General features: G+C 38.7%; 1 long non-coding RNA gene across 1 annotated transcript in view; it reads right to left on the reverse strand.

Moving 5' to 3' along the window:
* Positions 1–757: 757 nt before the first annotated feature.
* Positions 758–17,629, reverse strand: part of LOC132406828 (uncharacterized) — a 29,148-nt gene continuing 12,276 nt past the window's right edge. The window contains exons 2-3 of the long non-coding RNA XR_009516262.1: positions 8,024–8,731; positions 758–3,597 (exon numbers count right to left, since the gene is read on the reverse strand). This is a non-coding gene — a long non-coding RNA (uncharacterized LOC132406828). The remainder of the gene's footprint in view (positions 3,598–8,023; positions 8,732–17,629) is intronic.

The following is a 17,629-nucleotide window of genomic DNA, read 5'->3' on the forward strand; positions in this document are numbered from 1 at the left end:
GAGATTGAGGGGAGATCTGATGGAGGTTTATAAGATTATGAAAGGCATAGATAGAGTAGACAGGGAGTATGTTCTTCCAAGGGTTGAAATGTTTAATACCAGAGGGCATGCATTTAAGGTGAGAGAGGGTAATTTCCAAGGAGATATCAGGGGGAGATTTGTTAGCACAGAGGATGGTGGATGTCTGGAATGCATAGCCTGGAGTGGTGGTAGAGACAGAAACTTCAGGGACTTTTAAGGCTTTTAAGGGACTTCTAAGCCAGATAAATCCGTAACTGAAGCTTTTTCTCTTAGTTTTTATGCTTTGTCCACACTAAAACAACATCTTCGTCCCCCGAAACCAGAGCTTTTCAGAAACGCTTTCCAGGTTGGATATTTTTGAAAACACTGCTTGGGCAGATCAGTGTGGACGGGGTAACCGGAGACTTTTAAAAACGCTATCAGACGGCAGCACGCTATTTCATTGTTTTCTTGAACGCAACCTAACAATTTCAGAACAGACGGCAACGAGACTGAAGCCAGAAGAGTTAGAAATGTACTCACCAAATTCTTTGACCCATAGCTTACTGAATAAATAAGTATAATGTATTTACTTTGCCCTGTTTTCTGTCTTTGTTCATATGAAGGTGGTTTTGTAGCGGTGTACTACATGCAGCGCTAAAATTACAACACGGAGTCGGTAACTGCAGTCGAAGGAAAAAACTTTATTCGAAATCCTCAGCCTCACTTTTAAGCCTCCCTCAACCTGCCCCCCGTGGCGCAGAGGCTCCAAAGCTCTGTGCTCGCAAACCCCCGTAGGCTATCTAATTGTGAGCCGGTTCGGATGTGCCAGGAAATGGGTCGCCACAGTTTACCTATTTATGCAAGTACTTCTCTGACAATAGATGTGTAACAGCCTAATGTAACATTGTATGGAAATACAAGATAACACTGATGCAGGCATGTTTTATTAATGCAACAAGGTGCTTTATTAATGCAACAAAGTTAGTCAGTTTTTCAATGTTTGTCGTCAGCCGAGTCCATCTGTCCGTGAACTCCCTGTTGGTTGCCGCCATACGCTCCAGTATTTGTTTTTTTTTAGTTTTAAGTTCTCCTGCATGAGAGCAAACAGCTGTCTGTTGTTTTAAGTTTTTCTAGTCTGTAACTACACAAGCACGCACTTTTACGGAGAGATTCGACACCAAACATGCCGCTTGTTTTCGGTAGATGCATCCTGCGCATGCGCAAGAGGAGAAAATTCGCTGAAATCTCCATTTCAGTGTGGAAGAGATATTTTCAAAAACGCATAGTGGGGACGCCTATGGTTTTTATGCGAAACCGGCGTTTTCAAAATTATCTGGTCTAGTGTGAATGTAGCCTAAGAGTTATTTTGATAGACAGATGAATGTGAGGAAAACGGAAGGATTATGTAGACAGAGGAGATTTGCTAACCATTTGATTACTAATTTAATTGGTTTGGCACAACATTGTGAGCCAAGGGCCTGTTCCACGTTTTACAACAATTCTGCTGACCTCAAAGAGAAAGAAATGTAATCTGGCTGTCAAGTAAAATGCATTAAAGTGAAGTGGGGTTCAGTATTTTATTCTTTTTTTTTCCAATATATATTTATTGAAGGGATATGGACTTCACAGACTGAACCAATGTTTAATTATCCATTCCGTGTTACCTTTGAGAAGATGGTGGTGCATTATTACAGTCCCTGAGCTGTGCATGTACCCACATTGAAGATAGTTCCATGATTTTGACCCAGTGACAGTGAAGGAATGGCAATATATTTCCAAGTCAGGATATTTTGCAACTTGGAGGGGAACTTCCAGATGATGGTGTTTCCAAGTTTTTGCTATCCTTGTCCTTCCAGCAGATAGAGGTAATGGACTTGCAGAGTGCTGTCTATGTACCTTGGTATGTTGCTGCAGTGCATCCTGTAGATCATACAAACTGCTACAGCTATGTGTTGATGATGTGAGTGATGTGATGTAGTGGATAGGGTGCCTAAGAAACATAGACCTTCTGGAGCAGATACTCCATTTTGACAAGGAAAATATAAATTTCTTCATGTCATGTGGCACTGTCTCCATGATAATTATGGCAAACAGTTCTAGCAGCTCAGGAGCGGTCATCAATGAAGCACTAGGGACCCTCAGCGGCAGCAGATCTGTAATCAACTTCAGTCTGCAAACTCATGACATGGCAGACCCACCACTTGACCATCATCAACAATCAATGAAGAGAGCAGGAGGGGCATGCCAGCAACAGTTACTCCATTGACAAATCGGAATGACAAACCAAATTAGTGAAGTTACAAGACAGGACTATTTGTTTGCCAAACAACATAAGCATCATGGTCATGCATCTTGGGCTTTCCCAGAGCTGTGCCCTCAACAAAAATGTTCATTCAACTTACGCTAACACAGATTGTTGCATATACTAACCAATTTCTATGCACTTGTAGATTCTACAACAGCAGTACAGTAATAAAGTTAGAAAGCTACTGGGCTGAGTAAATAGAAAGGCCAGAAACTTTGATTTAGAGATTGTGGAATTTAAATGTACTAATTCTTGAATTTTATAGCATTATGTCTTAATGGTAACAATGGAATAACTACACAGAATTGTGAACATGGCTTGTGAACAAAAACAAAAACCAGTCCTCTCTCCCTTGGACTCAGTCTATACTTCTCATTGCCTCAATAAAGGAGCCAATGTAATCACAGACCCTACCAACCCCAGATATTCTCTCAAGAACAGACTCAAAGAGAGCTTCAAACCTGCTGTTATAGGACTCTTGAATCATTCCCTACTGCAGTAGGGTAGACTGTTGACCTCACAATCTATCTCATTATGATTTTGCATTTTATTGTTTACCTGCATTGCATTTTCTCTGCAGCTGTTACACTTTTTTCCTGCATTTTGTCACTGCTTTACCTTGTTCTACCTCAGTGCACTGTGTAATGATTTGATCTGTATGAACAGTATGTAAGACAAGCTTTACACTGAAAGCCAGTACATGTGACAATAATAAATCAATTCCAATTCCAGTTCTAATGTTGTTTTAAAACTCATTTTGTTCACTAGCATCTCTCAGTGAAGAAAATATGCCTGGCTTAACGTACATGTGGCCTCAGGTCCACCTCTGTGGTTGGTTCGTGGAGACAGATGATGTGACAATAGTACCAATGATACCCATGTCCTGTGAATGAGTCCAAAAAAAAGTGACCTTGCTTTTTCCAGTGCTTGCTGCAGCTCTGTAGGATCCCTAATTCCAGCTGCTGCAAAGAGGTCAGTAGTACAATTCTCACACGTTGCAAATCAGGAAGGAAGAGGAGCAATTTTAAACTATTTACAGACTGATATATTCTCAATGGCTTCATATGCCATTAAAATTTCACTCAGATTTCACACAACAAAGCATAACAGTTTCAGTATATTTTACAGAGAGCCATTTGGAAACAGCTTAAATTCATATTGTCCAGCTGATTTCTTTTGCTTTGTGGTGGAGAAAACAGCAGACAGGATGGGCTTGAGTCACTGACAGAAATTTGGTATTTCTGACTTCCTGAAGATTGTGACCATCTAAGGGAGTAATGAGAGCATTCCTACAAAAAAATGAACATTTGTTTTAGTGCATTTCAATATCATTGTTTCTGATGTTTCCATCAAGACATCTTAGCTGTGTCATTGATACACTGTGAATAAAAGTGTACAAAAGTTGAAAAGAAGACATTAGTGTTTATTACTATATTTACAAGAGTATTTCCTCACTTTTTTTTTGCTGGCAAGGTCATTAATTACTCTACTTACTGAATTTATGCTACTCTTGGCCAATTGGAGGTGGAAATCTGTTTTTTCCATGATGACAGGATCAAGTTGTAGGATCAATCCATTCCTACAATGCAACTCTGACAGTGAATAGAATAGAATCCAAGCAAAACCCTATAGCAACAATTTTACTGGCAGTACCCTATGGAGAAGCTACCAGCAATATAGAAAATAAAATATTGATAAAAGATACCTTCCCATCACAACAGTAGAAAATAAAAAAACGATTTTTGAAGCTAGAATGTTAAGTTGTGTCTGGACAGATACATAAACAGATCTGTGTGATATATATTCATGGAAGATCTATGAATTATCCACCAATCTGGTTATTTTAGTTGAGGACAAAACTGAAAGGAAGATTATAGTATTTTATAGAAAGGAAGATTATAGTCTCTTTGTGTGTAGTTTTTCATTTATATTATTGTATTTTGTTCTACCGTGAATGCCTGCAAGAAAATAAATCTCGGGGTAGTATTTGGTGGTGATATATATGTACTTTGATAATAAATTTACTTTGAGCTTTGAAGAATTCTGTGCTGAACAGAGACAATATAAGATACAGAAATGTGGAATCTGCAGATATACATTATGTCAAGCTTCAAATGAGGAAACAATTTCTGTGGTAAAGGAAGTGTTGTTGAAGCTTTGCTGGTTTTGGAGAGTCAATCAAACATCACCCTAACCATTGACCCTGAACTCCTAAGAGTTCATTCAGTCAATACCAAGCTCTTACCTGAATTTACTCCTGCTGAAATGTTGATCACTGTTTCTTCTAACCCATTTTAGAAGGAGAGGCAACTAAAATCAAGAAAGCATCTCAGTGTAAACTGAAACAAGTAGATAGATGTTCAGTATAAATGACAATGTTCATGTACGGAAACCTGGTAGACTGGAGATCATGAAATAAAACTTTAGGGAAAAAAATGGAATTGTACAGGTCTAGGAATTATCTTAAGAAAGTTGAAGAGAAATTCTGTTAACTCCGCATAATCTTAGCAAATATAGCTAAGAGGACAACAGAAGATAGAAGATGTCTCTGAAGTGAATCCAACAATTACTCCAAAGAATTCTCTTAAAGAGTGTTCTGGTGTTATGGGAATGAGCTAAATTAACAAGTTTCACGACACATGCCGCTGATGATAAACCTGAGCCTGATTCTGATTATAGCAGATATTAATTCAAGCAAGAACCAGCCTTCAGTCTTTATTGTAAATTGCAAGCAGCGACTTGAAGTTAAACTGGCCCACTGACTAAGAGATATGGTTTGCAAAACGATATGCATCAGCTAAACGTTAAGACAATACGGCTGTGCTAATTGTCCTGCATTATCTATGGGTTTAAGGAATTTGCGCAATTCTAAATGTAAGTTAAGTTCAGGGAAGTGTTCCAGACAAAGTATTTGAACATTCAATGTTGTCTTTCACTGTAGATATGCAATTCAAAGGAAGCTTTGTCAACCCAAAGTATTGAAGTAAATGGTGTCATTGTAACTATTGAAATTGTATTGTATCAGCTACTGTTTCCTTTGATATTAATGGTATAAAAATGTGATGTATTTCGGGTTTGTGAGCCTTTACTGAGAGAGTGTCCAGAATGATGCCTGCTTATTGTGATGAATAAAGACTTCGATGTCACCAGCTTCAGTATCTCTCCAGTGATTTTAATTAATCAGTCACAACAAAGTCCACATGAATTAAGATGGGAAGACAGACGAAATGATAATTCAACAATATTCCTGAATCTTTAAACAACTAACCTGATTACTGGAAAAGACACAGAGAGCAAAAGCTGGTTTATCTCAGTTTATCCTATTTCATTTCAGATTATTCTTTGGAAAGGGGGAAAGCAATGTAATATATACACAATAATGCTTGTGAACCACAGTTTGTGTCCAAAGTTCAAAAAGCTCAAAATTCTAAGTAAATTTATTACCAAAGTGCGCATATGTTACCATGCAATATACTACCTCAATATTTATTATATCTCTGTCATATCTTTAAGGGTACATAATGTAACCTAGTACTCTCTGGGTTGCAACCATGTTTTGCAGGAAGTTCTAAAGAAGAAGTGTTCTGCATGAGCTCTTGAATAAACGCACATACGTTGTTGGAGCTCAGTGTTTTGTGTTAAAATCCATTTCATAACTTCCATCAGGTGTTTAATTTCATACTTGTATCCATCAAAGTGTTGAAGAACACAATGCATGCCAATCATCTTGAAAGGATATTCTGTAGTTAAAACTGAAAACAGAATCTTTGCCTTTTATACTGTACAGAATGAAAAGCTATTTGCCAAATGCCTTATACTGGAGCAGTGCTTATGTTGAGCCATCGTACATCAGTTCCTTCGCAGCAGTACCAGGAAAATAACTAATTATGTGCTGGCATTAATACCACAAGTTAGAAGAAATTCTGTCAGTAAAGTATTTAATTCTGTCAAAATTCTAAAGACGTATTGTATTTGAAATGAATTGCAAAAAAAATGCTTAAGACTTGTGGTTTCACCTTTAACTGCATGGTCTTGACAGAATTATCTATATCACTATTCCACTGGCTTTGGTAATTGTATTCAAATGTAAGTGGAATCCTGTGACATGACAGTTGTTATAAATATTTTTTTTGTGACAGACGGGATGTACCATAAGCTCCATAATCCCTATAACTGTCAACAAAGTATTTGAATTGTGTTTGGAGAAGATGGAGAATTAAACAGCTGTGGTAATTTAAACTTCAGAAGAGATTATTACTAAAAATCAAAATATATATTTCTTAATCATGTCTATTGTTACATTCAAAAATGGAATATAGTTATAATTAGTCAGTTTCCTCAATGTTATATTTAGACAGAGATGGCTTTTTGTTCTGATAAACATCAGATATTAAAAAGGCAAAATTGTACCACTGGAGGGTGAATTAATTCCATATGGAATTTAGTACAGGTTACAAGATAGAATTTAGGCCAATAAAATTGATAATGCCTATATTTACCTTAAATAGAAAAGTGTTAGATATTGATAGTTTATATTTCAGTAAAATTACTGTTGAGAACTGTTTTGTAAAGTCACTGAAAATTCAAGATCGCCTTGTTTAAAAAGATCTGTCTCAACATTTCCCTTGTGAAAGGTTTTTTTTGCAACAAGAATCATATTAAATTTGCTTGATGGTGTGAATCCTCTGATGCTGATATCTAAGTGTTCCTTAACAAGGCAGCTTGCAGCATGAATTTTTTTTTATAAATACATTCTCCTCTCTTTCTTTCTCTCACCCTTTTGTCCATTTCCTTATAATGATTTAACAATATCCACTCTGTATCCAGTTTCTGCTCACCCTGCAGTTTAAGAGGGAGAAGATAAAGTCAGATGTATCAGTATTATAGTGGAGTAGAGGGAATTACTGAGGCATGAGAGAGGAACTGGCCGAAGTTAATTGCAAAGAGACACTAACAGAGATGACAGCAGAAGAGCAATGCCTAGAGTTTGTGGGGGCAATTCCGAAGGTGCAGGACAGGTACGTCCCAGAGAAGTATTGTAATGGGACGATGAGGCAACCATGGCTGACAAGGGAAGTGAAAGACAGCATAAAAGTAAAAGAGAGGACATAAAATATCAGAAAAATTAGTGGAAAGTTAGAGGATTGGAAAGCTTTTCAAAACCTACAGATGGCAACTAAAAACGTCATTAGGAGAGAAAAGATGAAATATAAAGATGGGAGACAATAATATAAAAGAAGATTCAAAGAGTTTTTCAGAAATATCAAGAGTAAAAGAGAGGTGAGAGAGGATATGGGACCACCAGAAAATGATGACAGAGAGGTTGAAATGGGGGACAAAGAAATGGCAGACGAAATTAATAAGTTTTTTGCATTATTCTTCACTGTGGAAGATCATAGCAGTATGTTGGAAGTTCGAGCCTGTCAGGAGACAGAAGTAAGTGTAATTGCTATTACACCCTGTCCTCATTATATGCGGGGGATACGTTCCTCGCAGTCAATGCATAATGTGAATAATTGTTTACATGGAGAAAATAGGGATGCCTTCCAGAGGGCTTCCTAAATATGTTTTATCTGTAATTTATTCACATTTTCATACCAATACGACACAAAAGCAGTACCACAAGGCACATTCGTATTATATTTCATCAATTTAAGGTAATATTCAATGCAATAAATTATAGAAAGTTAACATACTAGAGTGTACAGTACTCACCAACAGTGGCAGGTGTGTTCGCTCCGGGACGGGAGTGGTTGTTGTGGTGTCGGGCAGCTTTACGTGGATAAGGTGGATGGATGGTTGTGGTCGTCAGAATCATATCAAGCACAGCAAGGGGTGAAGGAAGACTCACAGAACTCTTAGAACTGCCAGCACCGGTTTGAAGATAGTGATGAAGGTTGTTTGCTTGGCAACATTTTGCTTTTCAGCATAAAATTGCTTGTAAGGAATAAAGGGCTGACGGCAGGGAAGGACTGAAATGCTGGCTCCGTTCTTTACTTGGGTCCATGTCCATTGCCATTTGTACCAAATGTTCCAACTTCCACCATTCCCTCACCGTTGGTAAACTCCTGGGATTTTCAAAATCATCCATTGCTTGCAGCATCTGAGAGATAGTTCACCATAAAAAAAATATGCCTTAAATGTGGATCACACCTTGGTCGAGTGGCTGAATCAGCGATGTTGTTTTAGGCGGCAGGAACACACTGTTACGTTAGGATGAATGCTGTCCAAATGTTTAGAATGGGCTGTTGCATTGTCAAGCAACAAAAGAACTTTAGAGGAAAGATTCTGTTCCCAGCAGTAGCGTCCCAGAGCTGTGTTACCTTCACCTGATGCCACGCTATTTATAGTTTCCAGCTGTTTTTCAAGTGTTAAAGTGGTTCTCTGCCGCTCGGCTGATGGTCCAGGACTTGACATCGGACACTTAGGAGGCATAGTTAAATATTTCAAGCACAAAATCACTGCACCATGGGTAAAACCAACAGAAGTTTAAGAGCGCAAGATCACACATCCACACCTTGCCAAAACCAATGCGAGATTGGCGGGAGTGAGACTGTGAGGCGCGCGCACATGACTTGTATTGGTGGGAAAGCAGCGCTCCTCGCACAACTGTGAGTTTTGGGCACATATAAGGAGACATTGGTAGAAATAGGTTCCTTGCATAACTGCGAAGACGCATAGTCTGAAGATGCAGATAATGAGGATAGGGTGTATAAGGAGAAGGTGCTTGGGAAGTTAAAAGGTCTGAAGGTAGGTAAGTCAACTGGACCATATGGACTACACCCCAGGGTTCTGAAAGAAGTAGCTGAAGAAATTCTGGAGGCATTAATAATGATCTTTCAAAAATTATGAGATCCTGGAATGGTCCTGGGGGACTGGAAAATGACAAATGTCACTCCACTCTTTGAGAAAGGAGGAGGCAGAAGACAGGAAATTACAGGCCAGTTAGTTTGACTTCAGTGGCTGGCAAGATGTTGAAGTCCATTATGAAGGATGAGGTTTCAGGGTACTTAGAGACACATGATAATGTTGACCAAAACCAGCATGGTTTCCTTAAGAGGAAATCTTACCTTACAGATCTATTGGAATTAATTGAGGAAATATCAGGCAGGATAGATGAAAGTGAGCCTGTGGATGTTGTTTACCTGGATTTTCAGAAGGCCTTTGACAAGGTGCCACACATGAGTCTGCTTAAAAAGGTAAAGGCTCATGGTATTACAGGAAAGATGCTAGCATGGATAGGAGTTTGGCTGACAGGCAGGCAGCAAAGAGTGGGAATAAAGAAGGCCTATTCTGGTTGGCTGCTGGTTACCAGTGATGATCTGTTGGAGTCAGTATTGGAACCCCTTCATTTCATATTATATGTCAGCACTTTGGATGAGGGAATTGATGGCTCTGTGGCCAAGTTAGCAGATGATACAAAGAAGGCAGAGAGGTAGGTTGTGTTGAGGTAGCAGGGAGTCTGCAGAAGGGCTTTGACAGGGAGAAAGGGCAGAGAAGCGGCAGATGGAATATAGTGCGGGGAAGTATAGTCATGCAGTTTGGTAGAAGAAATAAAGATGTAGATTACTTTCTAAATGGAGAGAAAATTCAAAAATATGACATGCAAAGGGACTTGGGAGTCCTTGCGCAGGATTCTCTCAAGGTTAGCTTGCAGATTGAATTGGTGGTTAGGAAGGCAAATGCAATGTTAGCATCAATTTTGAGGGAACTAGTATATAAGAGCAAGAATGTAATGCTGAGGCTTTATAAGGCACTGGTCAAACCACAGTTGGAGTTCTGTGAGCAGCTTTGGGCCCTTTATCTAACAAAAGGTGCTGGCATTGAAGACAGTCCAGAGGAGGATCATGAGAATGATTGAAACCATTAATGTGTGAGGAGCAATTCATGGCTCTAGGCCTGTATTCTCTGGGGTTCAGAAGATAACCTATAGAATCCCATCAAATACTGAAAGGTTCAGACAGACTGGATGTGGAGAGAATGGTTCCTATAGTGGGCGTGTCTAGGACCAGAGGGCAGAGCCTCAGAACAGAAGGATGTTGATTTGGAACAGAGATGAGAAGGAATTTCTTTAGCCAGAGGGTAATGAACCTGTGGAGCTCATTGCCAGAGATAACTGTGGAGGCAAAGTCATTGAGCATATATAAAGGAAAGGTTGATAGTTTCTTGATTGGTCAGGAAGTCAAAGGTTTCGTGGAGAAGACAGGAGGATGTGGTTGAGAGGGATAATAATTCAGCCATGATGAAATGGTAGATCAGGCACGATGAGCCAAATGGCCTTATTCTGTTCCTGAATCTTATGGACTTATGGTCTCACATGCCTCTGAAGATTTGGAATTTGCAGACTTATTGATTATATTTCCTGTATCTGCTATCGACTGATTGAAAGGATGTGTTGGTAAATATTTGGGAGGCTATTGCTAGGGAATAATCTGGAGTTAAATGGATATAACAGCTATTACTTCAATCAAGAACAAGTCTTCAGTTCATACTGAAAATGTAAATAGATTCAGCACGCTTGCAATTAGCCTTCAGTTTTTAGTGTAAATTCCAAACAGTAAAATGAAATTAAATTGGCCTACAGATTTACAGATTGAATATGCAACAGACAAATGTTAGAACAATGTGCCTGCATCAAATCAAGCAATATGGCTAAATTATTTGTACCATTGTTACTTGAGTGCTCCATTGGCTGACCGGATGGGATGTTGTCACTTAGCATATTAAACATGGTCACAGGTATTGGCAATCAATAGGTTATGTATAGTTACAATTTTTGTGTACTCAGAGACAGTCCTGACGACATTAATTTTGGGTGTCTGGCTTTCAGTCGTCCGAAGTTTTAGAATAGTCGTGTTAATTAGTTTCTCCCAAAACGTTTGGACCTTAAGAGGTCCAAACAATGTCATTCCACTGTAAATATGTACATCAAAGGAACCATTTGTCAACCCAAGTATTGAAGTAAACAATTTATTATAACTATTGAAATTGTATTGAATCAGTTACTGTTACCTTTGATCTTAAGGGTTTAAAACTCTGATGTACATTTGGATTTGTGAGCTTCTATTGAGAGTGTCTCCATGAGAATTTGTTCTGCATCCCCTTTTCCCTCTCTCACCTTATCTCATTGCCTGCCTATCACCTCTGTCTGGTGCTCCTCCCCCTTTTCCTCTCTTCCATGGCCTTCTGTCCTCTTCTGTTAGATTCCACCTTTTCCAGCCCTGTATATCTTTCACCTATCAACTTCCCAGATTTTTACTTCACCCCTCCCTCCTCCTGGTTTCACCTATCGCCTTATGTTTCTCCCTCCCCTCCCCCATCTTTTAAATCTACTTCTCGTCTTTTATTCTCCAGTCCTGTTGATGAGTCTCGGCCCAAAGAGTCGACAGAGCTCTTTTCCACAGATGCTGCCTGGCCTGCTGAGTTCCTCCAGCATTTTATGTGTGTTCCATGAGAATCTCTGTTTGTTGTGATGAATAAAAACTTCCATATCACCAGTTTTAGTGTCTCTCTGGTGACTTCAATCACGGTCACAACAGATAGTACTCTAGTAATAAGAGGCCTATTACTCCTTTTCCTGAAGAACCTAATTCCTACAAGCTCCTTTTTGTGAGATATTCAAATACAGTGATTTAACCTGCTGCTCCGGCATGAACTGTGCCAGTTTAGTTGCACCTATTTTGACAGTAGATTAAATACACAAGTTGATGGAGTTACTCAACATTCTACCTGCAGAAAGAAAATTAGCTGCTTTTAGATACTATTTTTGTAGCTCTATATTTGGTCTCCAGCATTAATTGTATGCTTTAGTGGGCATGTTATGTTGGCACCAGAATGTGTGGTGACACTTTGTGGGCTGCCCCTGGCTCATCCTCGGGTGTCTTGGTTGTTATCGCAAGCAACACATTTCATTGCATGTTTCGAAGTGCACATGATAAATACATTTCTATTTTGAATCTTGACTCTGGTACCGACAATTGATGCTCCTTAATTTTATTCATCAGAAGTATAAAAAATAAATATTAAATAGCAGTGCATGCCTCTCTGCAATGTTCATATTGTGATCAGGTCCATATATTGTAGTGTTAGCACATTCTTCAAACAAGACACCATCGCCATTCGTGTTGCTCTTCGGACGATACACATTGCAAGTGTTTGGGAGGTTTTACATAGAGTCTGAGCCTGTGTCTGCTTACCCTCAGCAACTCGTTCTAAATGTGCATATTTAGTAGGAAACCTTCTTTGTAATCCACCTCTGAACTCAGATCAGTTAAATAAATGGGGCTGAACTTTGAAGTGCAATGCAATGTGTAGCCAGTATAGCATATTTATGTTTAGTGCAGGTAACCAAAGATAAATTTCCACCCCAATAAAATCTAACGATTTAAACAATCTAAACAATTTCCAGTTGGTAATGTGATAAATAACAAATGTAATTTACAACTGGCCATAACTTCATGCTGGAATATAGAAACTATTGTCCTTAGAGTCAACAATAAATAGCCAATGGCTTTGAGTATTTGCCACCAAAAGTGACATTTTTTTAATGTCATGGAAAATAATTACCTTCTTCCCACTAATTCTGTTTTAAGGCCTATGCAATTCAATATGCCTGTAAAAGTATATTAAAACTTGCTATTTGTTATCCATTTCGCTTAACAATAGGATTGCTGTGTGTTCAAATCCATAACCATCCCTTTGCCGTGTTGAAGGTCTCTTACTTGTAAATGAAATCAAATTTAATGAAATCACTGGATATGAGATCAGTGTAGTTGAAAGGTTCAGAAGATTTACAATGATAGTAAAATATTCAAATAGGACTTCTATACATATTTTAAACAAGTAAAACAGTCTTCCTGGAACATCCCAATGCTTACAACAACATACATTGAATTTAAAGACTGTCCTGACTTTATCCTTCATTGAATCACTAAAGGTTATTTTAAACTTTTACTTTTTCCCGTGACAGATTCTTTGGTCTTTTGTATAAATGTGTTGCTTCCTGCTTACCAAAGAAAATGCCTCAGCAAACCCTTTGGACTGAAAGTGCTGAATGCACAGGTCACCACTAGAGTGTAGTGCCTGTTATATTCATCTGCTGCAGGTGATTCTTTCCTTTTTTAAAAAAATACAGATTCATGATGTTTCCTGATCCCTTCAAAAGTGTGATGGCATAATAGTGTTTGGTGTCTCTGGGGAATGGTCTTCATTGGCCTCTCTTAGTAATGAAGATTTGCATTATACTGAGCCCATGACCATTGGAGGATGGGATTAGTTTGTAATTCATCTTGTTGTATCCCCTACTCAGAGGAGGTACGAGGGTGGCGTTGATACCATTCCTGGCCACCTTAACCTATGGTTCACGCAACTTTTCCAAGCGTCAGCAACAGATCCCTATCTCTGACACTGGGGGAGGGTGGGAAGAAACATATGTCAATGGTTAGCGCCAGGTGTAAAATGATGAAATCTCTGCTTACTGTCAATGGGAACAGAAGTGAAACTTTAAGTGCAACCAGGTGTCATGCAGCCACAGTAACTGGTTTCTAGGGGGAGAAAAGTACAGTGCTTCCAGTAAAAACCCAGCATGCTTTTTGATGTAAAATGGTTGTTGAAAGCTGGCAGCTTGCAATTAAAAATGATCTCTTAACATACATTCCTTCTCTAAATATAATCTCTTGTAAAAAAAACAGGAATTAATCTGGCTTAAATGGAAGTCAATGGGTCTTTCTCTGAGTTTGCGTTGGGTGTATGAAGTCAGGCTTAAACGAAAGACATGGGTAGAAAGGGCTAAATAAAGCACTGTTTGGCCTTAGGGTAAGTATGAAGCTGTGATAGTTGGAAGTTCCAAGGTCTTTTTTTGGGTTTTGTTGAACCTTGTAGTATCAGAGTCATTCCAGCTCTGTGAGAGAGTCCAGTCACTCAGCATCATTTCTCGCATTGGCATACAACTGTAGCTCGCATACTGCTGAGCAATCTATACTACCATCAGATTTCCTCCTATTTAGGAATTCTGTACTGATATCAACTTTTAACAAAATTACAAGCCAATGGAGACCAGCAATTGTACATCGTTATGCTGAGCTGTGGAAAGGAGCTACAGCTGAAAAGGATTTTAAGTTCAGTCTTTTCAAGTGTCTTCTTTTTCTCAGACTGCTACATGTGGCTTTGCACACACATTTGACTGGAATGTAGCAGAACTGATTAATTATATTGCTGACGTGATGTTTATAAATCATAATTGCACAGCTATTATAAATATCATGCACCACAATGTAATTTCCGTTGTATCTGTTTTAATAAAATAACAAACATTCTTATTGCTTATGAAATTAGAAGCACAGAAAGTAAAATGCTCTTTACATTCAAACTCTTTGATCCTCTATAATTCCTACCTGCAGGGGAAACTGCAATACATCATTACATGTTGTTCGAAGTCTTTGTAAATACATTTTTTGCTGCTGATGTCTAGTGTGGTTTTCATGCATTGTTTAAGGCCAGTAGTTAGGTCTAATCGCTCTTTGGCTAAGAAGATTACTGAACAATTGCTCCCAGTCACTTTGTGAAACATCACGCAAAGCCTTAGGTATCTAAAAGAAGTCCACAAACTACATAACCTCAAAGCAGCTGGAAAGAGTTTAGAAACCACGTGACTAAAGCTGCCTTCTCTCTGTTCAATAATAAGAACCATACAGTCTAATATCAAATCCCAAAGGTTTCCATTGCTTCCTTGCTGGATGCATCCAGGATGCAGAATCCCTTTTGACGTATTACTAAATAAGCAAAGTCAATAAGCAAAACAAACTTGTACCACCTTCTAAAATTCAAAGTAAATTTATTATCGGAGTATGTATAACAAATACAACCAAAAATTCAAGAGCTGGATATATTTCAGATTTTAATAATCATAATCAAATTAATATCATACTTTAAAGGGAAAGGAAAGTCAGGCTTTTTTTTTCTTATCTTTAATTAGACAACAGGGACCATAAAGAATTTGCATCCATTAGCTAATTTAAAGCAAAACAATCGCTGGTTGGTTTCATGAAGAGCTTCAGATTGTTTATCTTCCTCTGATTCCCCAATTCTCCCAGTGGAGTGACACACATCAGCGAAGACATCACATGGCTTTAGACAGACCCAGCACTGTTATCACCATAATTAAAGTCTCATTTATGCTTCAGCTGCAGATTCAGATTTGTTATCATTTTGCAGCTGAATCATTGTACATGTTTCCTAATAAATGGTGTGGAGTAATTTGCAGCGATGACAAATCGGAGTCAAAGCCTTCAGACTGTGGTTGTGTAGGTGGGCTGATATGTGTAGGAGGACATTAAAAACAGACAGGAGAGAACACCTGATACCACTCTCAATTGCTCTATTCCGAATAGATGTAAAATTTGATCAAGATTACTAACTGAATGTATGAGAAGTCTGCGATGTTAAAACCTTCACTGGATAGTCACAAACTAGATAAAGGAAAATGCAGGTCACTTCATATACAGTGTTGCTGGTTTGCACACAAACTTCAGAACATTATCATCAGACTCGTGTCTGAGCACAGGTACCTACAGGAGATATCAACAGCAACACTAACATTGAAGTTAGTAGCAAAGCTCAGATCGCTTGATGTGCTGCCAGTGTGATTAACAAAGCCCTTATTTCTCTCAAGAAGAAAGATCTTTAGAAGTAATTAAAATAGCATAGGCCAGACATCGCTGAAGGGAAGAAAAAAATAAGGTATAAACTGATGAAGTGCAAGTCTTCCTTCTTTTGCTTATTTCTTAGTTCTTCAAACTCAAAAGTTAAAGAACTTAGTTGTTGGCCTTAGTTGGTCAGACAGGATCAGTCATACCTGTCAGGTATACAGGACAATCATTAATTCCAGGGGGAATGGTGGTCCCACAGTTATTGCTGCTCCTTTACTGCTCCAGGGACATGGGTGTAACCCAGAGTTTGGCTGCTGTATGTGAGGAGTTTGCAAACTTTCCTCATGATCAAGGTTTCCTTGCACATATCAAAGATGTGCTGATAGTTAAACTGGTGACTGTAAATTAACTCTTTGTGTAGATTAACGGCAAAAAAAGACAGGAGCGTTAATTGGCATGTGTGAGAGAAAATATTACAGGAGTACAGTGAAGAAGAAGGGTATGGGATGGGTAAATTTGCTGCCCTAAAAGCCTTAGACTTCTCTTTCTGTGAATTAAGATAAGTGAGAAGTGATGTAGAAGTTAGAAAAGGGCAAACAGGGAGCTGGTACAAGAAAAACTTGCAAATACTGTAATTTGTAAAGAAATTCCAAGTCGTCCAACAGAGGCACAGCGCTGAAATTATTGAACAGTCATTTGGGTGCAATATTTTTTAGATAGTCAAAGCATCTTTTTGGGGCAATAAAAATACCATGAGATAAAGGAGTGAAGTTAGCAGGAGGAATTCGCGTAACAACCTGAATCATGAAGCAGTCTCAATGGGATACATTCACCACTCCTGATCTCATTTCTCATTGTCCTTCACAGAAAGCTGTAAGATCTTTTTAGAACAATAACCTAAAATAGATTGAATAATTTTCCACATTGATGTTAATCCTGATTAATCTAAGCTTTGGTGGTTATTGATTTTAAATAACTTGTGGTGGTGAGTATAATGCCTTCACAAAAGCATTAAGGTGCACGTGCATCAAAATCAGATTAGTTAGCATCTGTTCCTTGAGCAAGAATCACATAAAAAACAATATATCTTGGAGTAGGCCGTGCCTGACATTTTCCCAGTGGCAGGCGCATTACCATTGATGTCACTGTTGGCGTAATATCCATTTTCACCCTTCCTGACATAAATTGGAGCTCAAAAAGTGCAACCTACAATCATCTGGGAACAGTCACAGTATAACTGGGAAAACAACACACCAGCTTTTTGGGTTTTCTGGCAATTTAAAGAGCCACTCCACTGTCAACTTCAATGTTGACTGCAACATACTTAAGCACTTCCCTCAGTCTGCAGAGCACACTGAAACTGCCGGAGACTTTTATTTTCTCTCCAGCATTTAGATTCTCAGATAGCCATGAATAGCTGCCCTGCTAATGAAACTCCTGACGTTGCTCCATCACTGCATACTTTGCTAAGGCCACCACTGATCTCCTAATGTTCAGGGCGATCTTGAAGCAGGTCCACCAGGTGAAGAGCCAACTCCCAGAAAGTCTTTCAAGGCTGGAGTACTCAGACAATGAATCTATTTGCCGAGCAAGGTTTCCCACTAGCTGTCAACGCTGAGATATGTGCTGTTCTGCAAGAAGGCCTTCCAAGTTTCCTGTGCATGAGGAGCTCTCT

Source organism: Hypanus sabinus, chromosome 17, assembly GCF_030144855.1.
Source record: "Hypanus sabinus isolate sHypSab1 chromosome 17, sHypSab1.hap1, whole genome shotgun sequence".
NCBI lineage: Eukaryota > Metazoa > Chordata > Chondrichthyes > Myliobatiformes > Dasyatidae > Hypanus > Hypanus sabinus.